Genomic DNA, 17,463 nt, shown 5'->3' on the forward strand with positions numbered 1-17,463 from the left:
TTCTTGGGTTCTAAAATCATTGCAGATGGTGACTGCAGCCATGAAATCAGAAGATGATTACTTCTTGACAAGAAAGCTGTGACAAACCTACCAGTGTGTTAAAAAGCAAAGACATCATTTTACTGACAAAGGTCTATATAGTCAAGGTTACGGTCTTTCCAGTAGTCATGTACAAATGTGAAATCTGGACAACAAAGAAGGCGGAGTGCCAAAGAATAGATGCTTTCAAACTGTAATGCTGGGGAAAACTCTTGAGAGTTCCTTGGAAAGCAAGGAGATCAAAATAGTCAATCTTAAAGGAAACCAACCCTGAATATTCATTGGAAGGACTGATGCTGAAGGTGAAGTTCCAATACTTTGGCCACCTGATGTGAACTGCTGACTTCCTGGAAAAGACCCTGATGCTATGAAAAACTGAAGGCAGAGAAGAGGGCTTTAGAGGATGGGATAGTTGGATGGCATCACTGATTCAATGTATATGAACTTGGGCAAACTGGAAGATAGTGAGGGACAGGGAAGTTTGGCATGCTGCAGTCCATGGGGTCCCAAAGAGTCAGACATGACTTGGTGACTGAATAACAACAACAACTATTCCCACTAACAATGGCCCATGTACATGGCAAGGAAATAACACAGTACCTAGGAATTGTTTGTTTGATGCTGCTGCTGCTAAGTCACTTCAGTCCTGTCTGACTCTGTGTGACCCCATAGACGGAAGCCCACGGGGCTCTGCCATCCCTGGGATTCTTCAGGCAAGAACACTGGAGTGGGTTGCCATTTCCTTCTCCAATGCAGGAAAGTGAAAAGTGAAAGGGGAGTCACTCAGCCTGTCTGACTCTTAGGGACCCCATGAACTGCAGGCCACCAGGCTCCGTAGTCCATGGGATTTTCCAGGCAAGAGTACTGGAGTGGGCTGCCATTGCCTTCTCCATGTTTGTTTGGTACTGCTCCTTAATAACAGAAGAGAGATGTCTTATACTCTTCATTAAGCCAGTATCTGACTGAGAAAAAAAAAAAAAAAGGCAACCTTGAGGGCATTAAAATCTTGGAGACTGTTTACTTATTTTGGAAAAGAGAGAATTGAATAGACTTAATTATTGCTTTTCAGCATTGAGACACTCCAAAAGAGTGAAAACAACCACTAACTATTCTCTGCCTTCAAAGAGAAAAACATTTGTAAGTTTTGAGAGTGCTATTCTTTGAAGGCAAGAAAAGTGAGGCTCAGAGACATAAGAGGTCATTCATAGCCTGTAACTCATGCAATAAAAATAATGAAAATAAGAGCTACATTTTATAGCTTCATCATTCTGTTTTAGATTGTACATAGTTTATTCCTCTCTCTCTGAAGTATTATAATTATAGTCATTTCACTGTATTGACAAGAAACAGGTGTAGAGAGCAACTTTTCTGATATTGCCTAAAAGCAGCTACAAAAGATAAACCTGGGATTTGAATCCATGTCTGTCACCCTCCAAGGAACACATACTTAACTACTAGCTGTGTTTCATAATTAGAATCCAAATACTTTGATTTTCAGTCCAGAGAGCCAAAACATCTTTAAAGATGGGATCAAATTTATCAGTTTGCTTCTCAAGGAAATTATTAGTAAGAATTCAATAGAAACATGATGTCTTTGACAGATAATTATTTCTATAAATGTTATTTTAATGGCTACATCCTGTCTTTTTCTATTTGTGTGTGTATGTGAGGAGCCTGGGAGTCCTTTATTCAATAATAAATAGCAACTACTTACTCTTTTAATATTTGTGCTGATAATACAACTTCTCATGGAATTGACACTTTAGTGGGAAAAAAGAGATATTGAGCAAGTAAAATAGCAAATACATAATGTTAGTAGCTACTTAAAAAAAGCAATCTGGAAGAAAGAACAGAGTAATATTATATTGTTAGACTAATGAGAGGATAGAGTCTGAAAATGTAAAAATAAAGGAAAGACAAGTGAAACAATTGAGAAAGTCATTTAAAAATCTGGAAGAGCTCTTCAACTTAAGAAAGTAAGAACAAAACTATTTAGGTGAGAATAACTTGACAATTTGAAAGAATAGCATAATTCCAGTGGCTGAAGAGAAGGAAGCAGTTAGGTAGAGATAGGAGATGAAGTTGGAAAAGTTGGTAATTTCATCTGTGTTATGAGGACTAGAAACATGCATGACTTTGCAGGACATTTTAACGTATTTAGTTTTTTTTTTCAGAGTTTCATGGAAAGGGATTGGAGTTTCAGTTAAATGTGCCAATAAATTTCAAGTTTGATAATTAATAATCAATTTTTTAAATGATATGGCATTATAAGTATTTTAATACAAAATCACATCTTGAGTGTAAAAATGTTTTCCTAAAGCATATTTGCCATTTTCAAATATAACTTTACTTCTCCGAGCCTTATTATGTTATCACATTAGTTCTTTGTTATATAAACAAATTTAAATAATCTAACCTTTGTGCTTAAGAAAGCCAGAACCAAAAGTAAAACTATTTTCAGGAAATCACAGAAAGTTTTATTGCCTAAATATACTGTTGAGAAAGTTAAATGCAGTTCAAAGCAAGAATTTATAAATAAGATTACATCCTCTCTTGGCTAAGGTGTTCAGAACTGTAGACATAATATGGTTTTAACTTTTTGCATTCAATAGACATTATGCATTCATCTCAATGAAATATATTTCTCCTCTGGATTTTAAAAGTTCCAAGCAAAATCTTCTTTAGGAAAATAGAATTAATCTTCTATTTTATGGTGTTTATACTGTTTTAGCACAATTGGACTTTAGCTCAGTTGACATGGCAGACATCAGAAGAACGAATTTTCCACTATCAGAAAAAAAATATTCATCTGTTTTTTATCTGGATTGTATCAGGATGTTCTCTTAACCAGTATATCTATCCTCTGGTTTCCAGAATATCCTATATAGAACCATAGCCATATCTGGACTTCTGAACTACATGCTGCTGCTGCTGCTAAGTTGCTTCAGTCGTGTCCGACTCTGTGCGACCCCACAGACGGCAGCCCACCAGGCTCCCCCATCCCTGGGATTCTCCAGGCAAGAACACTGGAGTGGGTTGCCATTTCCTTCTCCAATGCATGAAAGTGAAAAGTGAAAGGGGAGTCCCTCAGTCATGTCCAACTCTTAGCAACCCCATGGACTGCAGCCTACCAGGCTCCTCTGTCCATGGGATTTTCCAGGCAAGAGTACTGGAGTGGGGTGCCATTGCCATCTCCATCTTAACTACATAGCTGTGTATTAAATATGCATATAGGTTGCAATAACTTGATGTGATTTCACTCTTGGCATAGAAAAAATAAGTGTCATTAGACTAAATCCCCCACTAATAACAGCTATAAAATCTGGCTAAAATACAAAAACAGTGTTTGAAGGCATTAAGAATTAAACATGATAGCCAACGTTTGAGAGAGAATACTTTGAAGGACAGGAAATACACAGATGTGAGTGCTAAATTTCCACCTATTCCCAGGCTTGAAATTTTATTATTTACTGTTTGGGATCAAAGAGCAAAAGCACACAATGGTCCAGAGTTTGTGACAGTCTCACTGGGCTGAGCAGACAGAAACTGTCTGTCATTGAGGTCTAACAAATAAGGATGACTTTATGGGTCAAGATGCAGAGGAAAGGGAACCAGAATGAAGTCCAACATTTTGAATGCAATTTATTTTTATTTTTTGATGCCAAAGATTCTCATTCTTAGGGTAGTATTTGTAAATGATGAATCTACAGCAGTTTCTAAAGCTAAGCAGATATTTCAACAGCCTTATCACATTAAAAAGATGCAAGTTATCATTTAAGGTGTTTTCCAGTATAAGGGGCCAAGTAAATATCCAAGCCTTTCGGTTCAACCTTATAAATATAATGCCCTGAGGGAAAAAAAAGCAAACTGGAAATTTATCAACATTGGCTAAGAGGGTGATATGCCCTTATTCTAATTACTGGAAGAAGATGAAATCCTTTCTGAAAGAGGATATTATTATGCAGAGTCTGTATTATGTTTAATACACAATATCCAGCATGTAGGCTAAAACTTACCTGTAACATAAGGAGACAAAATTCAAAATATCAAAATTATAAAAAGTAGAGATAGAGAAAATAATAGATAACAAATTTTAAATCCCAAGGATTAGCATGTTTATTAAAAGAAAATTCAAAATAAAAAAATCACAAACAGAAGTAAAAACAAATAACAAAAGGTGACTCATATGGCTAAAAAATGCAATGGTTGAAATTAAAATTCAGTAGATAGACTTAACATCCGACTAGACTGAGCAGAAAAGATAATTGAAAAACCAGAATACATGTCAATAGAATGAACAGAGATTAAAACACAAAGCAAAAAAATGATGTTGAAAACACAGGGAAAAAACCCATGATGGAAAGATATAATAAGTGTGTTTGGAGTTGTATGAAGAGATATGAGTAATAACAAAGCAGCAGTAAAACTTGAGATGGTACTGTCCAAGAATTATCCAAAATTGACAAAATGCATTATGGTAGTCTGCCTCCAAATTGACTCACAGAGACCCCCACTCCTGATACCCATGCCTTTGTGTTGAGCATTGGCTGGACCTAGGCTCTCACTTCTAACTGGTAGAATGAAGGAGAATTAATGGTCTCTAATTCCAAGTCCACAAGGCTACAAGAAATAGTGTGTCATCTTGTTCTTTCTTTTGATCACTTATTCTGGAAGAAGCCAACTACATGAAGAGGCCTTCAAAGGAAGGAACCGAAGCCCCTGCCAACTTCCATGGTTGTCATTGTGAATGTCTATCCTTCAGCTGTCAGATAACAGCTACCCCACTAACAGCTTAACTGCAACATCATGAAAGAGCTTGGTCAGAACCACCCAGGTAAGCCACTCTTGGGGTTCTGATATTCAAAACCTTAATTAAACAATAAATATTTGCTTTAAATAACTAATTTGTGGATAATTTGTTATTAAACAACAGATAGTTAATACAATCACATGGTCTAAAAATGAAACCAATGGTATGCCTACAAAACATTTTGTTAAAACCTTAAAAAGATAAAAATAGCACCCAAAAGGATTGTTTAGTCAGACAAAAGATCATTTAAAGTTTTTAAAAGTACAATTCTCTAAATAAATAATAGGCCTCCTAAGAAGTATAAGGACATTATTATTCAGGAGAAATATGTTAGCAAAGTGCTTGTTTTGAAGAAATCTACTGGTATTTTTATTTTTTTGTTGTTGTCAAATGTGGTAACAAAAAAATATTCACAGGATATCTACAAAGATTTTCATATTCAGCAAGGTGCCAGCTTGAACTGAAAGAAATAGTACAAAATGAACAGAATCCTATGGACATCCAGAATTCTGACAGGAAATAGATTAAAAAAAAAAAAAAAAGCTATTTGGCTGTAAACACATGCTAACTTTCATGAAAAAGGAAATATGGTTCAGAAGGTAAATCAGGACCAAAGAGTAATTTCAAGAGACAGGAAAAGTTATTTCCGGGGATAAGTAAAAGCAAATTATAACCAAGGAATTTCCAACATAAGTCCTGCTTTCTAATTTGCCATCTATTTAAATAACTCAATTAACTGATAAAATTTGTTTTCTGCCAGTCTTCAAAAGACATTTTATCTCTTTCAAGAATGTATATCTTTATGGAGTTTTACAACCAATAGGAAATTTAGAGATCCACTAATCTAACATTTGTGTAGAAGTTAAAAGTCTTTGTACCTGCAGAGTCAGGATCATGACCCAGACTAATGTTGTCAGTAAAAATGTCAGTATAAATTCAATGAATGGCCTTCTGTCTTCACTATGGCTATATCTCTTAACCTAATATACAATTTCATTAACGCATATTAAACACTTTTTTTCAACTATATAAGGAGGATTTGGTGTGATAGCTTTGTTGTGACAATGAAAGTAAATGAAATATTTACTAAGTAAATATTTACTAAGTAAAATGAAATATTTAAAAGCTTAAAGTACCCATATGTTGCTCAAAGCATAGGTTTTCCTTCTTGTATTTGGAATATTTGAGATTCCTCCCTTTCACCTTTCTCAGTGTTGAAAGCAAAGAAGAGCAAAATAACAATGACCACAAAGAATAGCAACTACAAAAACCACAACCACACCATGAACAAACATTTCTATTACCAAAAAATGGAAATAAAGAAAAAAGAAAAGCTTAAAGGTGTTCCATTGGGTCAGCCGAATTATTATTGTACATATTTCTATACTTTTATGACATAAAAGTACACTGATATATATAAGTAATTGCCAGCATTTGAAACACCAAAACTGGAATGAATAAGCATTCAATAAAGAATATGAGGCTAATACGCTATAGGCTTCATCTTCGAAAGGAATAAATTATCAATTATAAATTGGCAGAAATGGCCATTGAGTTTTTAAAAACACCATTAAGAAAGATTTGCCCTTCTCTTGTTTATTTTTTAATGGTGTCTTCCCACTTGCACTTAAAACTCAGCCCCTTATTCTGGTTGATCAAAATAGCTACAAAGAGGCGTCCTCCTCTTGAATGTTGGCAGGTCTGTGGTTGCTCTGACAAATAGCATACAGAGGAAATGATGCTATATCTGCTTTCAGATCCTAGCTTCAAGAGACTGACACTGTCTTCTTCCTCTCTCAGAATACTTGCTCCTGGAATTCTGAGCTGCCCGGGTAAGAAGTCCACCTATCATGAGGCTATGATTCTGAGGACACCAAGATAGAAAATGATGTAGAGAAAACAACAACAAAAAAGAAACCCTGAGATAATATGAAGAGATGTCTAGCCAGACCCCAACTGTTCCAGCCCCCAGTTGTTTGACTTATCCCAACAGAGATGCTATATTTTGTGGAGTAGAAACAAGTCTTTTCCTGTGTGCTCTGCCTAAATCTTGGATCCACAGGTATAAAGAATAACAAAATAGATGCTGTTTTAAGCCTCTAAACTTGGTGATAATTTATTGTGCTATAATAGAGAACCAGAGCATTGACCATGATAAAGTCTAGAATTATGTATTAGAGAAAATCAAGCACCTATTTAGGGAGTTTTCTTAATACCGCTCAACTTCCAAATTGGAAGAAAATGTATCCAAACTTCAAATATGTCAAATTGCAAATTAAAAGTTTGTAATTAGGCCACAATTGCAATAGCAATGTTTGGAAAGCAAAGGAAATTAGCAAAAGTTACTACAAATAAGGGACTTCCCCGGTGGCTCAGAGGTAAAGAATCTGCCTGCAATTCAGGAGCTGCAGGAGACATGGGTTCAATCCCTGGGTCGGGAAGATCCCCTGGAGGAGGGCATGGCAACCCACTCCACCATTCTTGCCTGTAGAATCCCATGGACAGAAGAGCCTGGCAGGCTATAGTCCATAGAGTCTTACTTAGCATGCAGGCACACACTACAAATCAGAGTTACTACTTTTGATGAGGAGCAATTCAGTCAAAAAATAAATTTACTGACCATCCACAGTATGACAGACCCCATTAAAGATATTGGAGAAAAAGTGCTAAACTAGAAGAAAGAGTTGGAGAAGGCAATGGCATCCCACTCCAGTACTCTTGCCTGGAAAATCCCGTGGACGGAGAAGCCTGGTGGGCTGCAGTCCATGGGGTCGCTAAGAGTTGGAGATGACTGAGTGACTTCACTTTCACTTTTCACTTTCATGCATTGAAGGAGGAAATGGCAACCCACTCCAGGGTTCTTGCCTGGAGAATCCCAGGGAAGGGGGATCCTGGTGGGCTGCCATCTATGGGGTTGCACAGAGTTGGACACAACTGAAGTGACTTAGCAGCAGCAGCAGAAGAAAGAGTACATGACCTTATGGAATTGTACACTTTAGTAGACAGACAAAAAGAAAAGGATGAAGAAAATACTTTTAGTATGAATAAGAGCTAATAAAACATTAGAAAGACAAGAGATCACCAAGGGAAAAACTACTTTAAATAAAGTACTCAGGGAGAATATCTTTGAGCATATGTCATGTAAGATAAGACTTAAAAATGAAAAGGAAGCAACCAGATGAAGAGGAAAGTGTGGGGACATTTAATGGGAACATGAGTACAACCTGTAAATGTGTGTGTGCCAAGTCACTCGGTCATGTCTACCTCTTGGCAACTGTATGGACCATAGACTGTCATGCCCCTCTGTCCATGGGGTTCTCCAGGCAAGTATACTGAAGTGGGTTGCTGTGTCCTCCTCTAGAGGATCTCCCTGATGCAGGGATTGAACCCATGTCTCTTATGTCTCCTGAAATGGCAGGTGGGATTTTATCACTAGTGTCACCTGGGAAGCCCCCCAACATGTACATCTCCACAAAAGTAAATAAAAATAGCTTTCAGAAGGGTACAACAGTAAAGTGAGTTTACTGATTCAACAAAGGTGAATTATGCCCAACTGTATAGATCACAGTAAGAGTGTGAAATTTTTTTTGAGAGCTTTGGGAAGTAAAACTTTTAAGTAGTAAAACAATGTGACCCAACTCACATTTTAAAAGATCACCTTTACTGTCATATAGAAAAGAGGACTTCCCTGTAACTCAAATGGTAAAGAATCTGCCAGTGATGCAGGAGACCAGCATTGGATCCCTGGGTGAGGAAGATCTTCTGGAGAGGGAATGGCAATCCACTTTAGTATTGTTGCCTGGATAATTCCATTGACAGAGAAGCCTGGTGGGCTACAGTTCAGGGGGTCACAAAGAGTTGGACACGACTGAGCAATTAACACACACAGAGAAGAAGTTGAAGCAAATGGACAGGAGGTATTGCTTGTAATTCAAATAATAGCTAACAGCAACTGAAGATAAAGATCAATCACATAGTAAAGGAATCTAAAAATTGACAGATATTTCCAAAACAATTCAAATATGTAATCAATACATTTTTCAGAGATATAATCAATAGTACTTGCTAAGGAAAGGATAGGAAGGAGCAATCTGGGGTGTGGAATTGACAAATCTGTAGTTTTGGTGGTGGAATGTTGAATGAAATGGTTTCTGGTAACTTCTGCTTTCTCAGTGAGTTAAAAGATGAATACTCAGCCCAGATTAAAGGTGATGAAGTTTAGAGTTAAAAGGAAGAAGGGATACATCATGGCATGAAAACATGAGCACAACAAAAAAGCACTAAAAGAGAGTTAGGTAGTCTTGAGGATCTGTTTAAAATGTGTGATATAAAATGATTCAGGTCAACCAAGCAGTTATGGGCTGTAGTACAGATTGTGAGAAAATAAATGGATATTGGGGTTTAGATCACTTTAATAGCTTCAGGTGTGTATTATGGATATGAAATAAAAGTAAGAAATAATGAGAATGATGGAGTATGAATTGTAGGCTAGGCAAGGAAAAATGAACACCAGAGATTTTCGGTTAATAATGATAAAGTGCCCAATAAACATATTAGAGATCTCAATGAAATCAAAGATTCACTGTAGTAGAGGTTCTTTAATGAATGAATTGAAAGAATAGGATATAATCAGAGAGAGAGAGAGATTTTTGATAGTGAGACTTCAGAAGTAAATTATAGCCTAAGCAAATTTATATAACTTGATATAAACTGATAAAAATCTACAAGTGAATTAGAAAATACATTACTACCTAAGATTTAACCATATTAAGTTTCTGATGAAGTGCTTTTTAAAATGAATACTGCACAAATTGGACAGAATATCTGGTTAGAATAGCTAATACAAGTAGACATAAATGTGGCCAACTCATTTATAGACAATGTGTGGAATATAACTTGATGGGGTGAGGACTCAAGTTAGGATCCTTCAATATAGCAGTACCCAACCTTCTTGCCACAAGGTATCAGTTTTGTGGGAGACAACTTTTCCATGGACTGGGGGAAGAGAAGATGGTTTCAGGATGACTGAAGCACATTCCATTTGCTGTGCACTTTATTTCTATTATTATTCCATCAACTCCCCCTCAATCCTCTGGCATTGGATCCTGAAGGTGTGGGACCCCCTGATGTAAACTGATTATGTTCCATGAGCTGAACATAATCTGTGTAAAGGATATAGTTGTCATTTTAGAAGAGCTTATTTTCTCTACAAAGAAGAGGATATTATGGGTTTGATTTTTAAATTTAAGTAATACATCTGGTAGCCAATACAAGCATTTGGGAGAAAATGAGTTAAATGTCTGAATTTTGTTGCCATTTTCAGGTACATGAGAAAAACCAAACATAGACAATGACATATTTGATAGTTCAAATGTAATGTAAGATGTGCCTCAGGGGGAACATAGACTACATTCATAGGAGGTGAATGGCTCATTCCCAAACCAGAAATATGCAAGAAGTATAATTTTCTTTATTTTTTATAATACAGCATGATGTGAATATATATATATACATGTATATATTGAACATATAACTAACACATATATATTTTATATTTCTATAAGTATATAAATATACTTTATTAATATATATTTAGTATATTTTATAAATGTATTTATTATATATTTGTATTATATATTCAATATATACATGTGCATATATTTATTACTTTTTTAATAAATAAAATTTACACTGTATTATAAAAATTAAAGAAAATTACACTTCTTGCTTATTTCTGATTTTGGAGTATGCCAAAAGTGTTTCCAATTATTATCACAGTTGTTCTTCACAAAACTCTGAAAGATGAGTATCCTAGAGTGTGAAGTTAAGTGGGCCTTAGGAAGCATTTTTTGTGTTTGCTTAGTCACTCAGTCATGTCCAACTCTTTGCGACCCCATTGACTGCAGCCCACCAGGCTCCTCTGTCCATGGGTATTCTCCAGGCTTGAATACTGGAGTGGGTTGCCATGCTCTCTTCCAGGAGATTCTCCCAACCCAGGGATGGAACCCAGATCTTCTGCATTGCAGGCATATTCTTTACCATATGAGTCACCAGGGAAGCCCTAGAAAGCATTACTATGAACAAAGCTAAAGAAGTTAATGAAATTCCAGCTGAGCTATTTAAAATCCTAAAATATGATGCTGTTAAAGTGCTGCACTCAGTATGTCAGTAAATTTGGAAATCTCAGCTGTGGGCACAGGACTGGAAACAGTCAGTTTTCATTCCAATCCCAAAGAAAGACAATGCCAAAGAATGTTCAAGCTACTGTACAATTGTGCTCATTTCTCATGCTAGCAAGGTAATGCTCAAAATCCTTCAAGCTAGGCTTAGCAGCATGCAAACCAAGAATTTCCAGATGTACAAGCTGGATTTAGAAAAGTCAGAGGAACCAGAGGTCAAATTGCCAAATTCCATTGGATCATAGAGAAAGCAAGGGAATTCCAGAAAAACATCTACCTCTGCTTCATTGACAATGCTGAAGCTTTTGACTGTTTGCATCACAACAAACTGAAAAATTCTTAAAGAGATGGGAATATCAGACTACCTTACCTGTCTCCTGAGAAACCTGCATGCAGGTCAAGAAGCAACTGTTAGAACTGAACATGGTACAATGAATTGATTCAAAACTGGGAAAAGAGTATGTCAAGGCTGTATATTGTCATTCTGCTTATTTAACTTATATGCAGAATTCATCGTGCAAAATGTTAGGTTGGATGAATCACAAGTTGGAATCACGATTGCTGGGAGAAATAGCAACAACCTCTGATATGCAGATGATACCACTCTACTGGCAGAAAGTGAAGAGAAACTAAAGAGCATCTCAATGAAGGTGAAAGAGGAGAGTTAAAAAGCTGGCTTAAAACTAAACATTAAAAAAACTAAGATTATAACATCCTGCCCCATCACTTCATGGCACCATATAAGGAGAAAAAGTGGAAACAGTGACAAATTTTATTTTCTTGGACTCCAAAATTACTGTGGACTAAATTAAAAAAAAAAAAACATCTGCTCCTTGGAAGAAAAGCTATGACAAACCTAGATGAAGTATTCAAAAGAAGATACATCACTTTGCCAACAAAGGTCTGTATAGTCAAAGCTATGGTTTTTCTAGTAGTCATGTATAGATGTGAGAGTTGGGTCACAAAGTTGAGTGCTGAAGAATTGACGCTTTCAAAATGTGGTGCTGGAAAAGACTCTTGAGAGTCCCTTGGACAGCAAGGAGATCAAACCAATCAAACTTGAAGGAAATCAACCCTGAATATTGATTGGAAGGATTGATGGTGAGGCTGAAGCTCCAATACTTTGGCCACCTGATGCAAAGAGCCGACTCACTGGAAAAGACCTGATCCTGGGAAAGACCGAGCGAAGGAGGAGAATCGGGCGACAGAGGATCAGATGGTTGAATGGAATCGCTGACTCAATGCCCAGGAGGCTGAGCAAACTCTAGGACATAGTGAAGGTTGGGTAAACCTGGCATGCTGAAGGTCATAGCATTGCACGAAATTGGACATGACTTAGCAATTGAACAACAACAACACATTGAACATATATGTCTTATATCTGAAGTACAGAGATCATCAGTCAGTTGTGTTAGGAAAAATATATATATTTTAAAAGTCTTCTATGTGAGAGTGTTAATAAAGAGAAATGGAAGAATATTGCTCTATTGTCTTCCTATTTGCATCATTTTGATAAGAAATCTGCTATCATCTCCATGTCTTTACTCCTCTGTACATATTTCAGAGCAATATGATTATTTTATGATTTGAGGTCATTTTCTTCATACTTTTTTGTTTTGAGTTTTTGTTGAGATTTTTAAATCTGTGGATATATTATTTTCATAAAATTGGAAAAATTGTAGCCATCATTACTTCAATGTTTTCTGATCCTTCCCTTTTTCACAGACCCCAATTAGGCAACTTGAAGTTCCATACATTTTCTCTGTTTCATTTTGGAAAGTTACTTTAACTATCTTTTCAAGTTCACTACTCTTTTCTTTTGCATTATCTACTCTTCCATTCACTTCATGTGTGATAAATAGTTATTTGTGTGTATACATTTGACTAAAAAGAATAGAAATTTTAAATTACAAGTTTTAATAATATTGATATTCAAATTCAGAAATTAACACATCCCTTCATAAAAGCTAAAAATGTCATGACTGACAACAATTTAACTCATTAATGAATTATATCCTTTCTTTGATTAAGCCATATTACTATAGGATTCTAAATTCTACTCTAAGGTGTGTTTAAAAAGTATAAGAGATGAGAAAAGTAAGGTCATCTTATTATAAACAATTCATTCATGTTTAAAGGAAGATCTATATAGACAAATGATTAAAAGGTGATTTGATTTGAAATTTTAAAAAATAATTATATATGTTTTAACATACAATAGCTGTGAAAAGAAGAGAAATGAAAAGCAAAGGATAAAAGGAAAGATATAAACATCTGAATGCAGAGTTCCAAAGAATAGCAAGAAGAGATAAGAAAGCCTTCTTCAGCGATCAATACAAAGAAATAGAGGAAAACAACAGAATGGGAAAGACTAGGGATCTCTTCAAGAAAATCAGAGATACCAAAGGAACATTTAATGCAAAGATGAGCTCAATAAAGGACAGAAATGGTATGGACCTAACAGAAGCAGAAGATATTAAGAAGAGATGGCAAGAATACACAGAAGAACTGTACAAAAAAGATCTTCATGACCCAGATAATCACGATAGTGTGATCACTCACCTAGAGCCAGACATCCTGGAATGTGAAGTCAAGTGGGCCTTAGAAAGCATCACTATGAACAAAGCTACTGGAGGTGATGGAATTCCAGTTGAGCTATTTGAAATCCTGAAAGATGATGCTGTGAAAGTGCTACACTCAATATGCCAGCAAATTTGGAAAACTCAGCAGTGGCCACAGGACTGGAAAAGGTCAGTTTTCATTCCAATCCCAAAGAAAGGCAATGCCAAAGAATGCTCAAACTGCCACACAATTGCACTCATCTCACACGCTAGTAAAGTAATGCTCAAAATTCTCCAAGCCAGCTTCAGCAATATGTGAACCGTGAACTTCCTGATGTTCAAGCTGGTTGTAGAAAAGGCAGAGGAACCAGAGATCAAATTGCCAACATCTGCTGGATCATGGAAAAAGCAAGAGAGTTCCAGAAAAGCATCTATTTCTGCTTTATTGACTATGCCAAAGCCTTTGACTGTGTGGATCACAATAAACTGTGGAAAATTCTGAAAGAGATGGGAATACCAGACCACCTGATCTGCCTCTTGAGAAATCTGTATGCAGGTCAGGAAGCAACAGTTAGAACTAGACATGGAACAACAGACTGTTTCCAAATAGGAAAAGGAGTTCGTCAAGGCTGTATATTGTCGCCCTGTTTATTTAACTTATATGCAGAGTACATCATGAGAAACGCTGGACTGGAAGAAACACAAGCTGGAATCAAGATTGCCAGGAGAAATATCAATAACCTCAGATATGCAGATGGCATCACCCTTATGGCAGAAAGTGAAGAGGAACTAAAAAGCCTCTTGATGAAAGTGAAAGTGGAGAGTGAAAAAGTTGGCTTAAAGCTCAACATTCAGAAAACGAAGATCATGGCATCTGGTCCCATCACTTCATGGGAAATAGATGGGGAAACAGTGGAAACAGTGTCAGACTTTATTTTTCTGGGCTCCAAAATCACTCCAGATGGTGACTGCAGCCATGAAATTAAAAGACGCTTACTCCTTGGAAGGAAAGTTATGACCAACCTAGATAGCATATTCAAAAGCAGAGACATTACTTTGCCAACAAAGGTTCGTCTAGTCAAGGCTGTGGTTTTTCCTGTGGTCATGTATGGATGTGAGAGTTGGACTGTGAAGAAGGCTGAGCGCTGAAGAATTGATGCTTTTGAACTGTGGTGTTGGAGAAGACTCTTGAGAGTCCCTTGGAGTGCAAGGAGATCCAACCAGTCCATTCTAAAGGAGATCAGCCCTGGGATTTCTTTGGAAGAAATGATGCTAAAGCTGAAACTCCAGTACTTTGGCCACCTCATGCAAAGAGTTGACTCATTGGAAAAGACTCTGATGCTGGGAGGGATTGGGGGCAGGAGGAGAAGGGACGACAGAGGATGAGATGGCTGGATGGCATCACTGACTCGATGGACGTGAGTCTCAATGAACTCCGGGAGTTGGTGTTGGACAGGGAGGCCTGACGGGCTGCGATTCATGGGGTCGCAAAGAGTCGGACACGACTGAGTGACTGATCTGATCTGATGACAAAGATCCATTTGAAAAGAATAATGAAGAAAGAATGATGAAAAGAAAAGCCAGTTATTAAAGTGGAGAGTGAAGCTAAGAAAATCATATCAATAATCCTTGGTTAAAAAATACAGTCACAAATGGGAACTTCCTGGCATCTATAACAAAGAGGAAAGGGAACTGTGTGCCATTTGTCTTATTTAGAAAATTACACTAAACATATTAATCTAAACATAGAAGCCATAGAGAACAAAATAGATGATACACTTAAAGAAGATATATTTTTAAAAGCAGAGATTTTCTCACACATACTGCTTCTACATCATCGCCTCATTGCTGCTGCTTCACAGTGTGATCTCAGAAGTGCTACTGCCAGGGGATTTGTCTCCACAGTGAAATCAAATGTGAAGAAACATCAATGTTCATTTGACATAGCCCTTAGACCTATTATTTTCTTTAACATTTTTGCTCTGTATCTAAGCACTCTAATGGACAGATATAAATTATTGTTAATAATTTTGGCTTAATGTAATTACATGTACATGATACTAAAAAAAGTACAGTATCAGCCTTCTGGATGATCTTGGACCACCTGTTTTCCATGACAAGAGAAAAGTATTTATCCAAAATGTATGTTGAATACTTCATATCCAAGTAAAGAAGAAATGCAACTATGAAGCTCAGCTTAAAATTATAGAAGTTTACTTTGCTAGAAAGAAATTGCTCGCTCTTCTTTCCTAACCTACATATAAATAATCTCTGTTGGTGGAGCTCTAAATAAATAAGCACATGCTAGATCAATCACTGCACAGATGGTATTGCCCTTATTTTCAACCAGTGTTTTTCTAAGTAAAAGAGAGGGTAACAAAGGCCCAAAATAACTAATTGGACCAGATATCTGCTTATTTTCTTCCACAAGATATTAGACCAAGAGCTTTGTAAAAGGAGAAGCTGGTGTGAATTTTGAGGGGAGAGTTGGGTCCAATGGCTCTTCATTTTAGAGAACAAGTAAATATCTTTGAATATAAATACCTTTTAAATATCTTTGAGATAGACTGTACTTTGGGAACAACCTCTGCCATTATTATTCCTTTGATGTGTTTCTCTTTGAGAAGATGTATTCGTTTGGGATACAAATTGAGGATAGAAGGTATACTTCTTTTTCCTTTAAAAGAAGGATAATCACCAAAGCTCAAGCATCTATTTGACATTTTAGTGAAATTTCTTTATCCACTTCTTGTTTCTATAGTAACTCAAGTTGCTCTAATAAAATAACCCAGATTGGCATCACTGTTTTCAGGTGAGATTCTTGAGATTGAATTTCCAGGCTATTTAGCACTGAATAATTTCCAACTATAGTTGTAATCTGTTTAGACTTGTGAAATCTTAAATTACCATCCAGGTATAAATGAGCAAACATTTCATTAAAAAATGAAGAGCTTTATGACAATATCTTTCCTTGGAAAATGGAGCCACCTGAGCTTTTCTAATAGCTGGTGACATCCATTAGTGGTTTTCTCTGAAATTGAAAACATTTTCCATCTGTTCATACACACTCATTACAAAGTAGTTAAGAGCCTGTGGGATCACAAAGGCACATTTTGGCAAATTACAAAATATCAAAATGAGTTATTGAAGAGGCAGCAATGACTCTATAATAAGCTGCTCAAACTTGCAATTGTCAGGTTTTGTGTAAGAAAAGACATCTGTATGCTAAAATCTAGTTTACCTTTTACTACTTGGGACCCTTCCATTTGATGGAATTCATTTCTGTGCCTATGACCCAGATTTTTTCTTCTAAGGGAATTTGTGTAATTTTGTGAATTTTCAAAAATAAATGCTTTATTTTTCATTCTTTGGAGAGCTGCTATTTAATCGATCCTCTTCAGAGGAACACATGGCAGCAATGGGCTGAAATAAAGGCAGTGCAGGATTCAGCTGAGCACCAAGAAGAATATTTTGGTTGTCGGTTGACTAAATAATGGAAAATAAGCAGAGCTGGTGATAGAGGCCCTTCACGTGGATGTCTTCAGGAATAGAATACATGGTCTTTCCTGCTGGATCCTGAAGACATTCTCTTGTCCAACAGATGGTGAAAGTTTCAGATGATTTTTGGCAGATGTTTCAGTGATTTATTTTTCTGTCCTTACCTAATAATATATTACCTATGAGCAAACTGCGTATGTGTCACCTAGAAGTTATGATCTGAAGGACTGTGATATATGACAGGTAAAGTTTAACCTAAGGTGCAGAACAAAACATAGCAATCCCTGTAAAACAAGAGAAGCTAGGCTTTGGATGGTGACAACATGAGATCTGAAAATGAAAGAGACAAAACATGACATAGCATGAAAAAAAAAAA

Source organism: Bubalus bubalis, chromosome 7, assembly GCF_019923935.1.
Source record: "Bubalus bubalis isolate 160015118507 breed Murrah chromosome 7, NDDB_SH_1, whole genome shotgun sequence".
Classification (NCBI taxonomy): Eukaryota; Metazoa; Chordata; class Mammalia; order Artiodactyla; family Bovidae; genus Bubalus; species Bubalus bubalis.